The 20,545-nt window shown below is 42.2% G+C and overlaps 1 protein-coding gene and 1 long non-coding RNA gene across 3 annotated transcripts in view; one reads left to right on the top strand and one right to left on the bottom strand.

Annotated features, from left to right (window-relative positions):
• Positions 1-17,498, bottom strand: part of LOC138440299 (uncharacterized) — a 49,979-nt gene extending 32,481 nt beyond the window's left edge. The window contains exons 1-3 of one of the 2 annotated variants that reach the window (XR_011256983.1): positions 17,295-17,498; positions 15,839-15,957; positions 12,256-12,354 (exon numbers count right to left, since the gene is read on the bottom strand). This is a non-coding gene — a long non-coding RNA (uncharacterized lncRNA). Of the gene's footprint in view, positions 1-12,255; positions 12,355-15,838; positions 15,958-17,271 lie in introns of both variants that reach the window. The other variant, XR_011256985.1, reaches the window with a different exon arrangement.
• Positions 1-20,545, top strand: part of LOC138441134 (large ribosomal subunit protein uL16-like) — a 790,661-nt gene that overhangs the window by 389,069 nt on the left and 381,047 nt on the right. The window lies entirely within an intron of this gene.

The following is a 20,545-nucleotide window of genomic DNA, read 5'->3' as shown; positions in this document are numbered from 1 at the left end:
GATGGGCACAATAAAGGACAGAAATGGTATGGACCTAACAGAAGTGAAGATATTAAGAAGGTGGCAAGAAAACACAGAAAACTATACAAAAAAGATCTTCTTGACCCAGATAACCATGAGGGTGTTGTCACTCACCTAGAGCCAAACATCATGGAATGCAAAGTCAAGTGGGCCTTAGGAAGCATCACTACAAACAAAGCTAGTGGAGGTGATGGAATTCCAGCTGAGCTATTTCAAATCCTAAAAGATGATGTTGTTAAAGTGCTGCACTCAACATGCCAGCAAGCTTGAAAAACTCAGCAGTGGCCACAGGACTTGAAAAGATCAGTTCTCATTCCAATCCCAAAGACAAGCAACACCAAAGAATGTTCAAACTACCACACAATTACACTCATCTCACACGCTAGCAAAGAAATCCTCAAAATTCTGCAAGCCAGGCTTCAATAGTTTGTGAACCATGAACTTCCAGATGTTCAAGCTGGATTTAGAATGGGGCAACTAGAGCACATAAATCTGGTAACCAGAAGGGACTGCTGCTGGGTCCCATAGGATATCTTCTATGTAAAGCCACTTCTCTAGGGTTAGGAAGCATAACCGATCCACCTAACACAGAAAAATAAAAACAGAGAATTAGGCAAAATGAGATGACAAAGGAATATTTCAAACAAAGGAATAAGAAAAAGCTCCAGAAAAAGAACAAAGAAAAGCAATTATAATGAAGAGATCAAGGTAATGATCATAAAGATACTCAATAAACTCAGGAGAAGAATGAATGAATACAGTGAGAAGTTTAACAAAGAGTTTGAAACTAAAACGAAAAGCCAAATAGAGTTTAAGAATACTGTAACTTGGACTTTCCTGGTGGTCTAGCTGTGAAAAATCCACCTGCCAGTGCAGAGGACACAGGTTCGATCCTTGGTCCAGGAAGATTCCACATGCCATGGGGCAACTAAGCCCGGGCACCACAATGACTCACACCCTGTTAGTGGGAATGTAAATTGGGGTAGCCACTATAGAAAACAATATGGAGTTTCTGGAAAAAATTAGAACTACCACACAACCCATCAATTCCACTCCTGGGTGTTTTTCCAGAGAAAACAAAAACTCTAAAAAAGAAATACACACCCCACTGCAGCTTTATTTACTAGCCAAGAAATGGAAGCAACCTGAGTGCCCACTGATAGAGGAATGGATAAAAAGATGGTATACACACAGATACACTAGAATATTGTCATTTAAAGAAAAAAAAAAGAATGAAACCTTACCATTTGCAACAACACGTATGGACCTAGAGGGTATTAAGCTAAGTGAAATAAGTCAGGCAGAGAAAGCGAAATACCATATGATTTCACTTATATGTGGACTCTAAAAACAAAATAAATGAACAGCACAGCAAAACAGTAACAGACAGATACAAGAACAAACGAGTGGTTTCCAGAGGGGAGGGAGATGGGGAAAAATAAAATAGGTGAAGCATAAATTTCCAGTTATAAAATAAATGAGTCATGGAGATGTAACACCCAGCACAGGTATACAGTCATTTTGTAGTAACTCTGTGGGGTGACAGGTGGTAACTAGACTTATGACGGTGATCATTTCATAAGGCATAGAAATACTGAATCACTATGTTGTGCACCTGGAACTAACACAGTGTTGTAGGTCAATTATCCTTCAATTTTTTTTTTAAAGTTTGCTAAATGTCATCTGGGGAAATGGTGATGAATATGAAATAAGGACACCTGAAAAGCCCCTGAAGCTATAAAATGACATAAAAACTGTAATAAGATGACGGCACTTACAGGGCAGCCTTTTCAGCGGTGAGTAACCTTAGTGGCCTGAATAGACCTGTGTGAAAGGTTGTTAGCTTTCTGTCTGGTTCTGCTCCAAGCAAATATTCCCTATGACCACGTCTGCTAGTGAGGTGTGCTGTGCTTAGTTACACAGTTGGGTCCAACTCTTTGCGACCGCATGGACTGTAGCCCGCCAGGCTCCTCTGTCCATGGGGGTTCTCCAGGCAAGAATACTGGAGTGGGTTTTCATGCCCTCGTCCAGGGGATTTTCTCAACCTAGGGATCAAATCCTGGTTTGATACAAGTCTCCCGCATTGCAGGTGGATTCTTTACCATCTGAGCCACCAGGGAAGCCCCAACGTATAGAAACAAGAACGTGGTCTTCCTGGAAAAAGAGAAGACCGTATCTATTTCTCTTAATTTTAATTGGAGGCTAATTACTTTACAATATTATAGTGGTTTTTGCCATACACTGACATGAATCAGCCATGGGTGTACATGTGTTCCCCATCTTGAACTCCCTTCCCACCTCCCTCCCCATCCCATCCCTCTGGGTCATCCCAGTCCTCCAGCCCTGAGCACCCTGCCTCATGCATCAAGCCTAGACTGGCGATCTGTTTCACATATAATATACATGTTTCAATGCTATTCTCTCAGATCATTCCACCTTCGCCTTCTCCCATAGAGTCCAAAAGGCTGTTCTATACATCTGTGTCTCTTTTGCTGTCTCGCATACAGGGTCATAGTTACCATCTCTCTAAATTCCATATATATGTGTTAGTATACTGTATTGGTGTTTTTCTTTCTGACTTACTTCACTCTGTATAATAGGCTCCAGTTTCATCCACCTCATCAGAACTAATTCAAATGCATTCTTTTTAATGGCTGAGTAACATTCCATTGTGTATATGTACCACAGCTTTCTTGTCCATTCATCTGCTGATGGACATCTAGGTTGCTTCCATGTCCTGGCTATTATAAACAGTGCTGCGATGAACATTGGGGTACATGTGTCTCTTTCAATTCTGGTTTCCTCAGTGTGTATGCCCAGCAGTGGGATTGCTGGGTCATAAGGCAGTTCTATTTCCAGTTTTTTAAGGAATTTCCACACTGTTCTCCATAGTGGCTGTACTAGTTTGCATTCCCACCAACAGTATAAGAGGGTTCCCTTTTCTCCACACCCTCTCCAGCATTTATTGCTTGTAGACTTTTTGATAGCAGCCATTCTGACCGGTGTGAGATGGTATCTCATTGTGGTTTTGATTTGCATTTCTCTGATAATGAGTGATGTTGAGCATCTTTTCATGTGTTTGTTACCCATCTATATGTCTTCTTTGGAGAAATGTCTGTTTAGTTCTTTGGCCCATTTTTTTTTATTGGGTCATTTATTTTTCTGGAAGTGAGCTGCAGGAGCTGCTTGTATATTTTTGAGATTAATTCTTTATCAGTGCTTCATTTGCTATTATTTCCTCCCATTCTGAAGGCTGTCTTTTCACCATGCTTATAGTTTCCTTCGTTGTACAAAAGCTTCTTTCATTCCAATACCATCAGGTTTTTACATATGAAAGACTTCCTGGCCTTTGGATAAATGTTAATAAATGTTTACAAAGAACAAAATAAATCACTCACATTCTTTGCTTCCAATGTCACAAACACTACATGAGCCAGTGAGGTTAAATAATTTTCTGGATGCCAAGCACCTAGAACTGACCAAGGGGATTTGCTTTAGACCATTCAGTTTCCTTTCAAATCTGGGAGCTAGTCATGTGGACATTTTTATTAATACACACCTATATGACGGGGGAAACGTGAAAACAACAGCAGATTTTATTTTCTTGGGCTCCAAAATCACTGCAGACCGTGACTGCAGCCATGAAATGAAAAGATACTTGCTCCTTGAAAGAAAAGCTATGACAAACCTAGACAGCATATTAAAAAGCAGAGATAACCTACATCATTTGTGTTCAAGTTACTTTGAAGGGGTTGCCTTGCTTGGATGGCTCTAATCTTTTTCCTCCAGCGAGAAAGGGAGAATTGCACTTCGAAGAAATGTATGTTTATATCAATTTGCAAATTCCTATACATAGAGATATATTTTTTTAAGTGTGAGTATAACACATACTGTGAATTTCATCTTGGTTACAAACGAGACTCCTTCAGTCAGTTACCCAAATAAAATCAGTTCTGAAAAAAAAAAACAGAGACATTACTTTGCCAGCAAAGGTTCATATAGTCAAAGCTAGGGCTTCCCTTGTGGCTCAGCTGGTAAAGAATCTGCCTGCGATGCAGGAGACCTGGGCTCAATCCCTGGGATGGGACGATCCCCTGGAGAAGGAAAAGGATATTCCTTTTTTTCCACTCCTGTATTCTGGCCTGGAGAATTCCATGGACTGTATAGTCCAGGGGGTCGCAAAGAGTTGGACACGTTGAGCAACTAGGCGCACACACACACACATAATAGTTTTTCCAGTAGTCATGTATGGATGTGAAAGTTGGACCATAAAGAAGGCTGAGTGCCAAAGAACTGCTGCTTTTCAATTGTGGTGCTGGAGAAGACTCTTGAGAATCCCTGGGACAGCAAGGAGATCAAACCAATCAATCCTAAAGGAAACCAACTCTGAATATTCACTGGAAGGACTGACGCAGAAGCTGAAGCTCCAACACTTTGGCCACCTGATATGAAGAGCCGACTCATTGGAAAAGATCCTGATGTTGGGAAAGATTGAGAGCAGGAGGAGAAGGGGGCAACAGAGGATGAGATGGTTGGATGGCATCAACAACTCAGTGGACATGAGTTTGAGCAAAGTCCGGGGGATAATGAAGGACAGAGTAGCCTGTCATCCATGGGGTCGCAAAGAGTTGGACATGACTTAGCTAGTGTGCAATACTATCTAGACCTTGGTTTCAGGAAGTAAGCAAGCATAGAAGTTAGTTTTTTCTTTCATGAATTTGATTTTCATTAAGCATTTAGGATCCCATGAACATTATATTTCACGTTTAATAGTAGTACTTATTTACTGAAACTTGGCACCAAACTGTATAACCAGACACTGCAATTCCCTGGTGAGACTAGTTTGAACAGCTAGGACGCAAACGCTGCCTGAGTTTGAAACACTCAGCTCAAGCAGCTCATTTTTCCAGGTACTTAGGTTTCATCTACCTTCAAGCTCTCCTAACTTACTCTGGCACTGGAAAAAGCACAGGCCTGCTGCAACAGAAGTGTTCTTATCTGCCTCTCTTCTCAATCTGATTCTGTGACCACAGGCCCAGGCTGAGGAGGAATTCTTTGATTATTGGGCCATTCTATTTAGCAACTCTGCATTTCTCTGGGATAAACTCACAATGGAATTTGAAACATGTATACTATCATGTAAGAAACGAATTGCCAGTCTAGGTTCAATACAGGATATAGGATGCTTGGGGCTGGTGCACTGGGATGACCCAGAGAGATGATATGGGAAGGGTGGTGGGAGGGGGGTTCAGGATTGGGAACTCATGTACACCCGTGGTGGATTCATGTCAATGTATGGCAAAACCAATACAGTATTGTAAAGTTAAAAAAAAATTAAAAAAAAATAAAGCTCAGAGACCAATAGCTTAAAAATAAATAAATAAATAAAAAATAAAAGCACGACCCTCGCACCAAAACTACAAGGTCAATGCCAACCTCAGCATCCCAGGGAGGCAGATCCTGAAACCCCGTCAGGTCTCCCGAATTAAAATTTCTGATGATGGGTTTGAGAATCCAGTCTTCTCACTTAGAGTAAAGTGGTTAAATCCAAATGCATGCTAGTTGTGAATGATGAGTTCCTTTACATTTGCAAAAGATGATTGTAAGTCTAAATATCACATTTATTAGGTAACTTAAGAACTTCATTCTCAGTCAAATGTACTGAAAAGGATCACAATATGCTATCCCATTTGGACACAGTGTTACTTTGTGCTGAAGGCTTTTGAGTCCATGAAATCTCTTACCTACCAAAAAGCAGAGGCTCCCAACAGAACTCAATTGTCATAAGTCCACTCCCTGAGAAGAACTCTAATTCAATCACACCCAAACAGACATCGCTGGACGACTAGCATTTTTCCACTTAGTCTCCTAAGTGAGACCATTTACCTTTCCAAAACTTCATTTGTTTTCCCCTAAGCGCCTTTTCTCTCCCTCCCTTTCTCCTATTCATCTATGTATATAAGACCCCAACTATGTAACTGCTTCTTTGGGGTTTTCACTTCTTTTCTGTGAAGTTCTTCATACACATAAAATTATTTATATCAGTAAAATCTGTACAGATTTTCTCCTGTGAAACTGCCATTTATCAATTTAATTTGTAGGTCTCACAGACTGAACATAAGAGGGTGGAGGAAAAGCATTTCCTCCCCTACAATGTGAAGTCAAGTCCATGGAAATTTGTGACATTCATCTAGTAGAACAACAATAAGAAGAATTTTCTATTTCTGGCCCAGCCAAAGGACATAGATATTCTTGATATTCCCAGGAGTTCTGGAAGAAGTGATATACCAATTTCTAAATCTAGTGACTTATGAGCTCAAAAGTAGTTAGCAAGTGTTGAGACCATAGATTCTGGAACCCAAATTGCTACATTCAATTTTTTTTTTCCAGTGACTTACTAACACTGAGGTTTGGCAAAGTTCCCTGTCGTTTTGGCATTCATCACATTGCCTACAATGGAGATAGTGACTCACAATTCTGCATGTTTACTGGGAGCATTCAGTGAAATGATGGGCAAGAGAATCTGGGAAGAGAATCTGAGCCTCACCTTCCAGGGATATTATATGCAAAATTCCCCCTTTATGATTATTTTTACTTAATTAAGGATCACTTGTGTTGGAACTGAGTATCTCATCATAGAATGCAATTAAGAACATATGAGGTTTCTCCTTATGAGTCACAAATTATATGAACATTGCCTTTCTCACACAAATAGTAACAGGAACTTGTTACAAAGCTCTTTTTTAATACATAATATGCCTTCAAGCCACAGAAAAATCTGGCCAAAAAAGAATTTATTCCCATATCAATATTAAAATTTTACAGATGAGGAAGCTAAATTCTGAGAAACTAAATGACTTTACTAAGGGACTAAATGGCAGGGGAATACACTTGAACCCAGATGCTCTGATTCAAAAATCCCAGCCTCTTCCTACCACACATGCCTCATAAGCTTGTCCTAAATCCACACCGCAGTGCTTTGAAAACTCTCCTAACCAATAGGGTGGAAAAAAAAAAACTAATCCCAAAGACTCTCAAAATTAAAATTATTGTAGACTTCATGTTATATCACATTTCATTGATATAAATGTGATGTCACATGTCACAAACCAGCTATTATATGGACAAGATTAATACAGCCATTCCTTAAATAACTCAGTTTGCATTTTTTGTTAAATATAACAGTAGCTTAAGAATTTACATTTTGGTTCACGTTACGCAAACTTTAACCAGAAATTCTAAAATAAGTTTGATTTTGATCTTGTGGGAACAACTCTCCTTTGCTTAAGGGCAAAATGTTGGGCCCATTAACCTTTCAAAATTCATTCAGTGCAACGATCCTTCCATTTTACTGAGACCTGAAGTTTAAGTTCAATTGTATGGCGAGTATTTGTGACTATGGTGTTGCCATAGTAACTTATCATTATAAAAAAGTTTAATGCACATACAAGGCTGCTATTAAGGGGGGAACAAATTCATTACAAAAGTATCTTTGATAAGAACTAATTGAAGTCCACATAATAATGTGGAATTACTGTTCTTTGGACTTTCAGTTCAGTTGCTCAGTCATGTCTGACTCTTTGAGACCCCATAGACTGCAACACACTGGGCCTCCCTGTCCCTCACCAACTCCCGAAGTTCACCCAAACTTACGTCCATCAAGTCAGTGATGCCATCCAACAATCTCATCCTCTGTCATCCCCTTCTTCTCCTGCCCCCAATCCCTCCCAGTATCAGAGTCTTTTCCAATGAGTCAGTTCTTTGCATCAGATGGCCAAAGTTTTGGAGTTTCAGCTTCAACATCAGTCCTTCCAATGAATACCCAGGATTGATCTCCTTTAGGATGGACTGGTTGGATCTCCTTGCAGTCCAAGGGATTCTCAACAGTCTTCTCCAACACCACAGTTCAAAAGCATCAGTTCTTCAGTGCTCAGCTTTCTTTACAGTCCAACTCTTACATCCATACATGACTACTGGAAAAACCTTAGCTTTGACTAGACGGACCTTTATTGGCAAAGTATGCTTTTTAATATGCTGTCTAGGTTGGTCATAGCTTTTCTTTCAAGAAGCAAGTGCCTTTTCATTTCGTGGCTGCAATCACCATCTGCAGTGATTTTGGAGCCAAAAAAATAAAGTCGACACTGTTTCCATTGTTTCCCCATCTATTTCCCATGAAGTGATGGGACCGGATGCCATGATCTTCGTTTTCTGAATGTTGAGCTTTAAGCCAACTTTTTCACTCTCCTCTTTCACTCTCATCAAGAGGCTTTTTAGTTCCTCTTCACTTTCTGCCATAAGGGTGATGTCATCTGCATATCTGAGGTTATTGATATTTCTCCCCACAATCTTGATTCCAGCTTGTGCTTCATCCAGACCAGCCTTTCTCATGAAGTACTCTGCATATAAGTTAAACAAGCTGGGTGACAATATACAGCCTTGACAGTAATGTAAATCAATTCATGTATTACTGGTATCAAATATCTCATATGAATCTAGTCCTAACACATTAAGATTTAAACATCCAGATTCTATTCCAAGCATCCAGGGCATTTTTGAGCTTAAAAACGTTTCTACACCTCCCAGATTTCAATGTAATTGTTCATTTGCTCCATTAGTTTCTACTCCTACAGAATTCATTTACATCACCTCATTTATCCAGATTTCAACCCTCCAGAACTCTCAAGCAACCAGAGCATCTCATACTCTGATAGTTCCAAATAAAAGAAAGCAATAAACGGTAATAAAAAGGCAAAAGTTAACCAAACAATTAAAAAGCAAAACAGCCCAAAGAATAACTGAACACACAACTTCTGGAGGTTGTCAGAGGCAAAATTCTGGTTTTCTGATGACCAGGCCTGGCCCTTTGTATAAATGTCATAAAACAGTGAGGAAATAAAAGATGATTGGAGAAAAAGAGCAAAGGAAACAAGAAATGGCTGTTGATAAGGAGAAAACAGGATGGGTTAGGGAGCCAGGCAGCATCCACTTAGTGAAAAAGAGAGCAGAGGCATCCATCTGACAGGATCTGCCTCTCCAAATGGGTCACTCAGGCTTCTACCAGCCCTGTGAGTGCCGACACCAGAATACAGCCTGTGGGCAACCAGTTCCCACTGTCACCTTGCAGGGAAGGCTGGGAGCCAGACCAGGCCAGGAGAGCCCTCAGACCTTATTGTAAGTCTAAGCCCAGGGAGGAGACAGAGAGAAGATTGGCTGAAAACATCATGAAAGGTGGGTTAGGCAAAGCCATCAAGAAGTCCTTAGGCCAAAGGGGCAAAGAAAGGAGCTCCAAGCGGTCCATGATTGGGTCTGTCTTCACATTCTACCATGCGCAGTGGGCTAGGAGCAGCCATGGGGGCCTGGCCTCAGTGCACCTTGGTGATGGATGTCAGAATATAGCGGCTGGCGCCCTTGGTCAGTCACGTTTCCTGAAGCCAGAGGTCTGCGAAGCATATCTGAGTGACCAGCACGTCCCCCACCCCATTGGATAAGTAGTGAAACTGAGTCACAGAGAAGTTAAGTAACTTCTGAAAAGTCAGAGCTAGTTAGTAGAGGAACCAAGGCTTTGATGCTCTGGTTTCAGAAGCCATGCTGCTGAGCACTATGCTATAGGCTGTCTCCTGTCTAAGCCTACATTTTTCATACCTTCAGAAACTGTTTAAAATTCACAACATTGTCTTTAACAGACAACTGCATGGGCTTCACTGGGAATACAGCATTCAAGAAAAGGCACTCTATAATAGTTTCGGTAGATGCCCATCAAAGCACAGTTACTACATTCATAAACCACCAAAATTAGGACAGCATTTCTCAGGCCTAGATAACTACAGAGCAGTCTAAAAAACTAAAATAAAAATCATACATCCAGAATGACTCCTGAGCCTATGATGTGGAATAACTGAAATGATCACTATTTCTTGTTTTATTTCCATCCCACCCCAGCCCTTGACAACCACAAATAATTCTCTGTGTCTGGTCACTATTCTTTTTAATAGCACAACATCATCAACTCTATTTCCTTAGGTCCCTCAAATCTTAGAATACCTGATGTATGTTTCCATTCTCTAGAACCAAGCAAGGCCAAATTCTGAACGAGAAACCAGGTAAATAGTCCTGTATCACTGGGTGAAGATTTTCTTAGTAGACTTGGCAACATGCCTCAGTATCCTAAGTTTCTTTCCTACAAGTAAACATTTCTAGAAAATTCTTCTTTACGGAAAGGGGAATACAGAACTGAAAGCCCTGGAAACAAAAGCTGCACAAGGGCTCCCCCAGGGCCTTTCATCACATCTCAGGCTGAACCAAGTCCACCGGCCATTTGCTGTCTGGCTCCACCTCTGGAGGTCAGTGCAGGCACCCCTGGCCTCCACAGCAGCCTGGGACCCTCATCTAATTCCCTCTATGGCCAGGATTGCAGCCAGCACCCAGTGCCCTGGAAGTAAAGATGTAAGCATCCAAAGCCACTCCTCATTCATGCCTCACACCCAGGAGCTCCAGGGACCCAAACTTCCCATTTCTTTATAGTCACCTGGGAGTAAACCTATTAAATTGTTCAAGATTTCGAGGGCCAGTGAAAAGTTATCCCAAACTAAGTAAAGTCTCCTCCTGGAAGCCATTCAGTGGAGAACATCCACGCTCTGGCTTCCATCCATCCATCCATTCAAATTTTGCACCCAAGGGCACTCATTTGGGAATCACAGTGTCCCTGGACTCAGAATCATACAAATGGCAGGTCTTTTGTCTTCTTTCTGGGCCTCAGATTGCTTAATAAAATACATTTCAAGTGTCTTACTCCCTCTGCATGTGACAGACAACCAAGAACTTTAACTTTTATATAAAGAAAATCCATTAAAAGCAAAAACCTATTTGTATTAATTTGATTTGTTTTCCTTATGATGGAAAATAACTGCCAAGAATAATGGTCCCAAATCCTCTAAATCTGAGTCTGGTATGAATCTGCAATGTATGAGGCCACCCCCCATCCATCCCCACGAATGCACCAATCCCAGAATGCACTGGGCTCCTGAGACTACAGCTGGAAGCAGCTGGCACATCTCAGATCTCGGGTTTCACCAAAAAGTGGATCAAGTGGGAAATTTCAGCTGGGTGGGGATTGTGGGTGGTTTTTCCCTCAGACTGGGTGTGTGAGAATGTGGAGGTGTCCTTTTCTCACCATCCACCAAGCTAAGCTTTCCAACGCACAGACAAACGTGAAAAGAATCTCCCTTTTCTAACACCCTGTTAAACCCTGAGAAATTGCCCATCTGCAAAAAAAAAAAAAAAAAAATGTCCTTGGCTTTTTGTTTGCTTTTGTTTTGAGTAAGACTGCCATCAAGTACCATGCAGAATATGCCAATCATTTTTGCCATACATGCCTCTTAAAACATTGTCTCTTTCACTACGAAGTTTGACTAGTCAGGACTGGATACTGAGATTCTCAGCATTGAAACTCTGAAAGTAACTCATGTCAGATGGGCACACGCCATACTGCCTGTCTCCCTTTTGGTGATTTTCAACTGAAAACAGTGGTGATGACCCAAAAGAGGACAGTGATGCAAAGCAAACACAGTATCTCCCCAAATGCCCCACTGATCTACCACCTGAAAGGCAGAGGGGCATATTAATTTCTCAGAGAAATCAGAGTATTCCTCTGGCTAAATATCAAGTTATGTTACGTGATATTCTGAAGAAAATAAAAGTAGACAATAGACAATACAGGGTGTTACAATTTAACTAATAGTATTAACACTGTGTACAAATTCAATTTTATCCTCTATTTGGGCTTCAGAGAAGGCAGGAGACAGGCCAATAGCAAAAAAGGATGTTTTCCCCTCAGGAAAAGGCCCACTTGTGAATTTTTACTCAGTTCCAGGGAAACAACCTTCACAGCTCCATGTACAGGTAAGGGGCAGTTTTCCTGTTACATTGATTGGTAGGAAGAGCTAGTCTAATTCCCTAGGTTACAAAGGCAGTGACAGAGCAAGAAACAGGCAGGTACGGACCCCACCGCAGCAAAAAGGCTCTGGACCCAAACCGTAGGTATCGATAATTTAAGAGTAAGTTACAAATGATGAGGGACACAGACTTCTTCCATTTTTGCTTTTAAAACTACATCTATAACTAATATCCCCGTGGGTCAGAATTCTAGCTCTCTTCCTAGTCTCATGAAAGTGTGCACCACGTTCCCAGCACACACCCCCTGCCTCACTCCGGGCCGGTCACACCAGTCTTACCCACCTCTTTCTAGAAAGTCTGTCCTATGTGCCAACCTCTTTCCTATTGGAGAAGAACCTTTTCCTCCATCCTCTCAGCTTCTGTGGCTCTGGAGCCTATGGACTGAATGGACAAAAGAGAGATTAAGAACAAAAATTTCCACCAGGCTAACCTGATGACCCAATCTGCTTTCAGGGCATGGGGCACACAGAGCTAAAAGTGCTTATTTTAGTGTCCCACGACTCCAATCAGATTGATGAAATTCCCAACTTCATGACTGTCTAAGCTTAATGGGAATTCCTAGAGGGAAAAAAACATAAACTGAAAACTGAAGGGAAAGCCTTTTCTCATACAGCCATGTCTCACAAACTGTTATCTAGAGTCATAGCTCCCAGACTGCCTCCTCCCCACTGTCTGCACGTCACCACAGTCACCATTGCTTGAAAAGAGACAGAATTTCCTTGTTCCTTTACGGTTAAGGTAAGTGAAACACAGCTTAGACAACTAGGTGTTTGTAGGAAAGAACTAGCATAAAAGATAAGGAAACGTGTCATTGTCAAGAAGTTCTTACTCATGTGAGCTAAATTAGACTAGGCAATAAAGAAATTCAAATCTTATAAAGGACACCAGGAAGCAAAAGATGCTTCCAATGACATAAACATAATAGGGGAAAAAAATCTTAAAAAAAAACAAACAAACAAGCAAGTGATTGGTTGCACTCTCTTATACTTTAGAGCAAAAACTACCAGGGTGGGCATACCAGACTTTTTGCTTTGCTGCCAGTCAGAGATGCATAGCTACTTTCAGCCTCATAAGACAAATCAATAGATCAATACTTAATATACTGATTTGTTATTTACATTTCTAATCCAAAGGGTAAGAGGGGACATGCTCCATTTTGGTGAGCATATTTATGAAATAAATTAACGAAGAAAATAGGCTTTCCTTATAGTTCAGTCAGTAAAGAATCTGCCTGCAATGCAGGAGACCCAGGTTCGATCCCTGGGTCGGGAAGATCCCCTGGAGGAGAACATGGTAACACACTCCAGTATTCTTGCCTGGAGAATCCCATGGATAGAGGAGCCTGGCAGGCCACAGTCCATACAGTCTCAAGAGTCGGACATGACTTGGCGACTAAATCGAATGATGATTCGATGACTTGGTGAGCTAAACCACCAAAGAAAATACCCTCAGCTGAGGCTGTCCTAAGATTCAGAACATCTCTAACTGGCATGGTTTTCTATGATCATCCCAGCTAGATTCAGATTTCTAATCCAAATCGTTCCTCGGAAATGCAAAGAAAAGCCAAGATACCTGTTACAATTAGGTTTGGCTGCAAGTCATACACAAAATCCTGTAACTGCAACAGCATAAACAAGGTATACGGTCATCTCTCTGTCTCAAAAGAGCCTAGGAGTTGACAGTCCAGAGGTGATTCATCTGCACCTAGAAGTCCTCAGGAACCCAAGCTATTTTAATACATGGCCACACCTTGCTGTAAAAGACTAGCAGATGCTATCTGTCTTTATCCAGGCACTCATGCACCCTCCACAAGAAGGGGACGATGAATGCTGGAGTAGGAAATGAGCTGTCTCTACCAGATCCAAATTCTACCAAACACTAAAAGGGATCACAGTATGCCGCCCCCAAATATGCCACTTTGGCATAAGAATTCTTGAGCTGAAGGCAATTGAGAAAAAGCTGAAAAAGCTCTCTGCTCATCTCCCTTCAGCCTAAAAGCTTAACTTGCCTTCTGAAGATGTCCTCCTCTCTCACACCCAGAAGGAAAGAACAACATTTATCACCAGAGCTTAAGACAGCATCCGGATGAGTGTGCAGAAACTAAACCTGACTATTGACAGTTAACCCTTTCTTCCATTATGTTTCCCCATATACTTAACATCCCAAAACTTACTACCCCTAGAAACCCAAACCCCCTTAACTTCATCGTTTCAATCCTCCACCATTCATTGGCCTTTGGTAAAATGGAATGTAAGTCTCCAACAGTAACTACTTCTTGGGTTTTCACTTCATTTGTAAGAAGGCCTCTGTGTACATGCGTGTTAGTTGGTCAGTCATGTCCAATTCTTTGGGATCCCGTGGACTGTATGGACTATCGCCTGCCAGGCTCCTCTGTCCATGGGGATTCTGCAGGCAAAAATACTGGAGTGGGTTGCCATTTCCTTCTCCAAGGGATCTTTCCAACCCAGATATTGAACCCGGGTCTCCTGCATTGTAGGCAGATCCTTCTGAGCCACCAGGAAAGTCCCCTCTGTGTACATAAAATAATATTAAAATGCGTATTTCTTTTCTTCTGTTAATCTTTTTCTCAGTTTAATTCACAGGTCTCAGTGAAAGAACATGAGTGAGGAAGAATTTTTTTTCCTTCCCCACACATACAAATAGAAGTCAAACCCTCCACAGAGTATCCATTTATTTCTTTACTCAACAAACATTTACTGATTCCATACTATGCGGGAGGAGAGACAGAAAACTTGGTTAAGCTCGGCAAGGTCCTGCCCTCACAGAGCTTTCCTTTAGTGAGGGAAGCAGACATTAAAAAATTACTGGTGCAGGGCTTCCCTGGTGGCTCAGTGGTAAAGAATTCTGCTCATGCAGGAAACACAGATTCGGTTCCTGATCTGGGAAAAATCCCACATGCCCCGGAGCAACTAAGCTTGCGAGCCTCAGCTGCTGAAGCCTGTGAACCGAGAGCCGCTGCTCCTTAACAGAAGCCACTGCAATAAGAAGCCCGTGCACTGCCACAAAAAAAGCAGCCCCTGCTCTCCACAACTAGAGAAGAGCCCTCAGGGCAGTGAAGACACAGTACAGCCAAAAATAAATTAATTAATTTTTAAAATATATTACCGGTGCATCAGAACCTTGTGGATACAACAAGAAGGAGATCTAACACTGGGGTGAGAAGGATAATATGAAACTTTCTGTAACCTTCCTTATTGTTGTTAAGGAACAGACAAAAAAAAAAAAAAAAAGAACAAACCAGAAGTAGGCCTTGTAAGTTCAATAACAGCCCTAAAGCGAATTTCCTGTAGTGATTGACTTGGAGCCACAGAGCAGCCAGCATAATGCTGCTTAACCGTAAACAAAGGTCAGCCAGGGAGACTTCGCTGGAGGAAATCGGTCGTCCAGTTAAAAAAAATCCTCTTTTGTTTCTGGAAGCTACTAAAAATCCAAGCCCTTCAAGTCATTTGGGCAACACAGAGGGAACAATTGGGCTTTTCCCTTTTTCAGAGGATGCGCTTCACGGAGATGAATCCTGCTGGGGGAGAACGAGGGCAGCACACTGACTAGGTTCTTTATAAAAATCCGGGACTAGGGGGGATGTCGTGACTTCAGCCACTTAGCCAGATCGGCAGGTAGACGGTGACATCTTGACCTGGGAGGGAGGGGGCCCTCGGTGGTGCGGAAGCTCTGAGAGGGCTGAGAGGGAGGTGGGGGAATACCAGCAGCAGTCAGCTCTCTGCTTTCGTGAGCAAGAATAAAATAAAATCCCTCAAGGAGGAAAGGAGGGAGTGCGGTCATGAGAAAGTCCTTGTTAAATGTGCAGAGGTCAAAAAATACAATGGGGAACGCAGACTCAGCTTACCTGTGTTCATAGGAGATGCTGGAATGATCGGCCACTTACTAGGCAGCTAAGGCAGACTGCAGAAGCAGGCAGAGGTGAGAATTCATCTCCTCTTTTTCTGACTCCTTGTGCAGGGCAAACTACAAGAATAAAAAATTCACTGGGTCATTCCTACAGAGTCTACAGCCCTAAGCTATAGAAAGTTTCCTGGTAGTTTTTCCTCAGAGGTTCTTTCAATTTCAAGAGGTTAAAATCATTTGATCACTCTGTTTTGGGGTAGCTAGAGTCTGGATTTAAAACGCCAGGAAACACTGCAATTATTATGCAGAATTCTTTTAAGTCAGGGCAGATCATTAAGAAAAGAAAGAAAAACCTTCAATGAATCGTCTTTGTTATTCTTACCACAGTTTGTTACATTTTTTAAATGAATAACTGAGGGAAGTAATATAAAACTGACATCCCATTCTCCAAGTTGCAATTCAAAATAAAACAAGATGCATCCCTGAGACACTGTCCCCTCGTGTTATCCCCAGAAAAGACAAGGCCACGTGTCGTCTCCTCCCCCAAAAAGAACACAGGAAAAGACGCTCTCATAGTCCTCTCATGAGGACCCCTCTCACAGGCTGTTTGAGATTACGAGCAAAGAGCATTTCCTGGCTCACAGCTGAATGTCCTCATTTTAATTGCAAACTCAATCCCTAAACTGGAGAAAATGTCTCCTCTTTTCACTCAGAAGATTTTTTCACAGCTGAAAGCCAATCTGAATATGAGTTCACCAGCTCAAAAGGAGAGATTCAGTGGTACGGCATGTGGCTCACTGCAATCCAATATCAAACCAGTTCCAGCCATGGTTCTTGAGTTCCTCTCAAGAGTCTTAGGTTAAGACTTCCTTAAAGGAACTCTGAGCTCATCAGAGAAAGCACTGGCAATCCCACCACAACAGGAGTAGCCCCGTGTAAGGAGCATCTTTCTGACCATATACGAGACCATGCCATCCTCCCCACTCCGTTCCAGATATGTGTCTATGCTGACAGCCTAGGTCTAGACCTGCCACATAGGGGTTAACCTCCACACTGTGTGGTCTCTCCCAGGCCCTGTTTGTCAAAGGAATGACGTTTGAATCAGAGGTGACCCCATCAGTCCACATCTCTGAGCTTCTCTTAACTAAATCAGTGCCCCTGGGCTGGCCCAGACCAGCTCCACAAAGAATACAGGGAGCTCACTGCTTCTTCCAGTATCACCATGCATCTATTACACTTTATCTAGAAAGTTCTAACATCTGGCATCGTACTTGTATTTTACAATAGTGCTGGGAAAAGAGGTATTGGAGAAAGATTATGCCCATTTTACAGAGGAAGACAGGGGCCTCAGAAGAGATGTGGTTTAAGCTGAGAATGGAATCCTGCCCTTCTGACAGCCCTGATACAGAAGATTAGAAATCCACTGAGCCACACCAGAAAATGCAGAGGAAGCTCACATCTGGTTCTCAGCCTCTCTCCGTCTTCCCACTTCTCTTAAACCAGCACTGACTTCTCCAGGTACCCACTTTCCACTTGGCCACTGGCTCTGCAGGATTTCCTGTCTTTGTCAGCTCTACCTCCAACTATCCCATTTGTCAAAACTTCTCTCTTCCACCTCCCGTTCTGTTCTAACCAACTCTGAAACTTCCCTGACTGGCTGCTTTCGGAAGCTGATGACTTCTGTTTTTTATGAAGGGTCATGACGAATAGCCCTAAGTAATCGTAGCAGGATCTAAATGAATTCTTAATTGGCTGATCATCAGAGCTTAAGGAAGTAAAATGACATGTGACAGGAGGCATTCCCCAGAGTGGGCAGAAGGGAGTATGTTTAACACACACTCTGGTAGAAGTTGCTAATTTTCCCCCAATAATCATTTTGTCCTCTCTCAACAGAACACCCAAGTTGTGTCCAAGTACGCAGCTGCCAAAAATAAAGGTTTCTCAACCTCCCATTTGGCTGTATATGCTGTGACTAAGTTCTGCCATGTGATGTGACATGTTGCAATTGACATGTGCAACTTCCTGGTCACACCCTTAAGTGGAAGAGTGCCCTCCCCTACCCAAGTATGTGGTAGCGATGAGTCATCTTTCATCAAGCAGAACAATCAGGCCCAGACACCAGGAGGTCACCAGTTCACCCTGGACTACCCACGTCTGGACTGTTAAGGAGGAAAGAGATACTACCTTGTTGAGCTTTCATTCTTTGCAGTCTCGGAAAGAGAAGCTAAAATCATATCCTGAATATGGCCTTGACTGGAAGTCTATAAGCTGTTTTCATTCTTCTTGGTGTAAATACTGCCTTTAGCCAAGAAGGGTCAGACAGGGGTAGGCTTGACTCACCAGAGCCTAAACCTCAAAACCTTTCGGCTGGAAGGAAATATGTGAAACTTGGAAAGATCATCTGAGCTGTGGCCCACCTGTGGCTAACTGGCATGCACAGCCTCCTTCCAAAGAAATTTAAATCTGAATTTTTTTCTGAAGGCTAACACCTAAGTATAAATCAAGCACTTAGCCAGTTTTGGTCCATGGTCTCCACATGGCCCAGCCTATTCATTTTATAGATGAGAGAGCTAGGGCACCGAAAGGTCAGATTACTCTTCTAAGAACATTCAGCTTCTTAGAAGCAGAGCTGTGCTGAAGACACAGATGCTCCACCTCCCAGACCCGTGCCACCTATATATCCAGCTGAAGACCCGGGCATCTCAGCCCCCAGACAAGCAGGCAGGGTGAGGAACAGCGTCATTTTAACTGACTCAGGACTCAACATTTCAGGAAAGGTCACAGAAGCTACCTTGTTGAGCCTCCAATCTTTGTAGTATGTTACAGGAGCTAAAATCTACTCTTTGTCTACTTTATTTCTTCCAGAGCAGTTCAGTCCTAACACCATTAGGCAGCTGGAAGACTGTCCCCATTTGGGGACAGCTATGTATAGGATGCGTGAGTGGGCTGAGAAGGAAATCCACGTGGGAGATGAGACCAGCATCCTCAAAACCAAAAGTAGGTGAGGGAGGTGTCCTCAGAAAGATGGGAGATTAGCTATTCCAGTGAGAAATACATCAAGGGTAATGAGAGGCAGTTTCTTACTATCAGAGTTGCAAATACCAAAAGATAACTAAAATGAAACCTGTGATATTGGGTTGGATATGGAAGTTTTGATGTGAACTCCTAGCTCTCAGTATAAGCAGATAGATTCAGAAGTAAACACAGAGGTACTTGTGTATACAGTTGACCCCTGAACAACGCATTAGGGCCCTAACCCTCTGCAGTCAAAAATACACTTATAATTTAAAGTTGGCCTTCTGTATATGAGGTTCTGATCCTGCAGATTCAACCAGCATATGACTGTGTTAATACTGTAATTCTGTTGAAAGACATCTGAGCGTAAGTGGACCAGTTCAGTTCAGTTGCTCAGTTGTGTCCAACTCTTTTACGACTGAGTGGACTGCAGCACGCCAGACTTCCCCAACTCCTGGAGCTTGCCCAAACTCATGTCCACCAAGTCAGTGATGCCATCCAACCATTTCATCCTGTTATCCCCTTCTCCCCTTGCCTTCAGTCTTTCCCAGCATCAGGGTCTTTTCTAATGAGTCAGTTCTTCACATCAGGTAGCCAAAGTACTGATTTCAGCTTCAGCCTCAGTACTTTCAATGAATATTCAGGGTTGATTTCCCTTAGGATTGACTGGTTTGATCTCCTTGCAGTCCAAGGGACTCTCAGAAGTCTTCAGCACCACAGTTCAAAAGCATCAGTTCTTCGGCATTCAGCTTTATGGTCCAAATCTCGCATCCATACATGACTACTGAAAAAACCATAGGTTATGTAGACTAGACAGACCTTTGTCTGCAAAGTATTGTCTCTGTGGACCAGTGCCGTTCAAACTCGTTCAACAGTCGGTTGTACATGTATTTCCCAGCTCTATCCTCTGTAAGGACCTAGCAGCAGTGATATCATGTCACTAGTCATACCTACACCAGATCTTGGCTTCCAAATAAGATTCTTTTCTGTTTTTTTCGGCTGTGCTTCCTGGCATATAAGATCCTAGTTCCTTAACCAGGGTTCAAACCTATGCCTGCTGCAGTAGAAACACAGAGTCCTAACCACTGGACCACCAGGGAATTCCCCTAAATATGGTTCTTGACTAAAAGGAATCAGAGCTCCTGGGAGAAATGGCTGATAGCAGAACTGGGGTAGATTAATTACAAGAAAAATCTGGGACATCTTGTTTCAAAAAGCTAGCAAGTGCCTAAAGAACAAGGACACATTCAAAAAACACAGACGTCAGCTCAAGGGGAACTCTGCTGGCCAAATCAGGAACATCAAGGTATATTGTGAGCATCCAAAGAAGTAATAAAACAAATGGATTATAACTCACTGTATAAAAGAGGAAAATAGATGAGACAAGAAAGTTTGAGGGCGAACTGAACACACAGGTAATTTCAAAGTCCCTCCCCACAGAAGACATTAATTTACAAAGGAGAAATAGTTCACAATGAAAAAAGCTGGTAGACACCACTCTGGTCAAGGTATCAATGGTAATATGAGTAATAAGACAAAACGCAATCATGCACCACCTCATGGGACGAACACGGTATCATTTCTGCAATTGTAACTGCTAAAGGTGCACAACCTGAACCTAATCATGAGGAAACACCAAGTTGAAGGTCACCCTGCAAAGTAAGTGGTCTGCAGTTCCCAAAGTATCCAGGCC

Source organism: Ovis canadensis, chromosome 5, assembly GCF_042477335.2.
Source record: "Ovis canadensis isolate MfBH-ARS-UI-01 breed Bighorn chromosome 5, ARS-UI_OviCan_v2, whole genome shotgun sequence".
In the NCBI taxonomy this organism is placed as follows: domain Eukaryota; kingdom Metazoa; phylum Chordata; class Mammalia; order Artiodactyla; family Bovidae; genus Ovis; species Ovis canadensis.
This window is presented reverse-complemented; position numbering and strand designations above follow the sequence as displayed.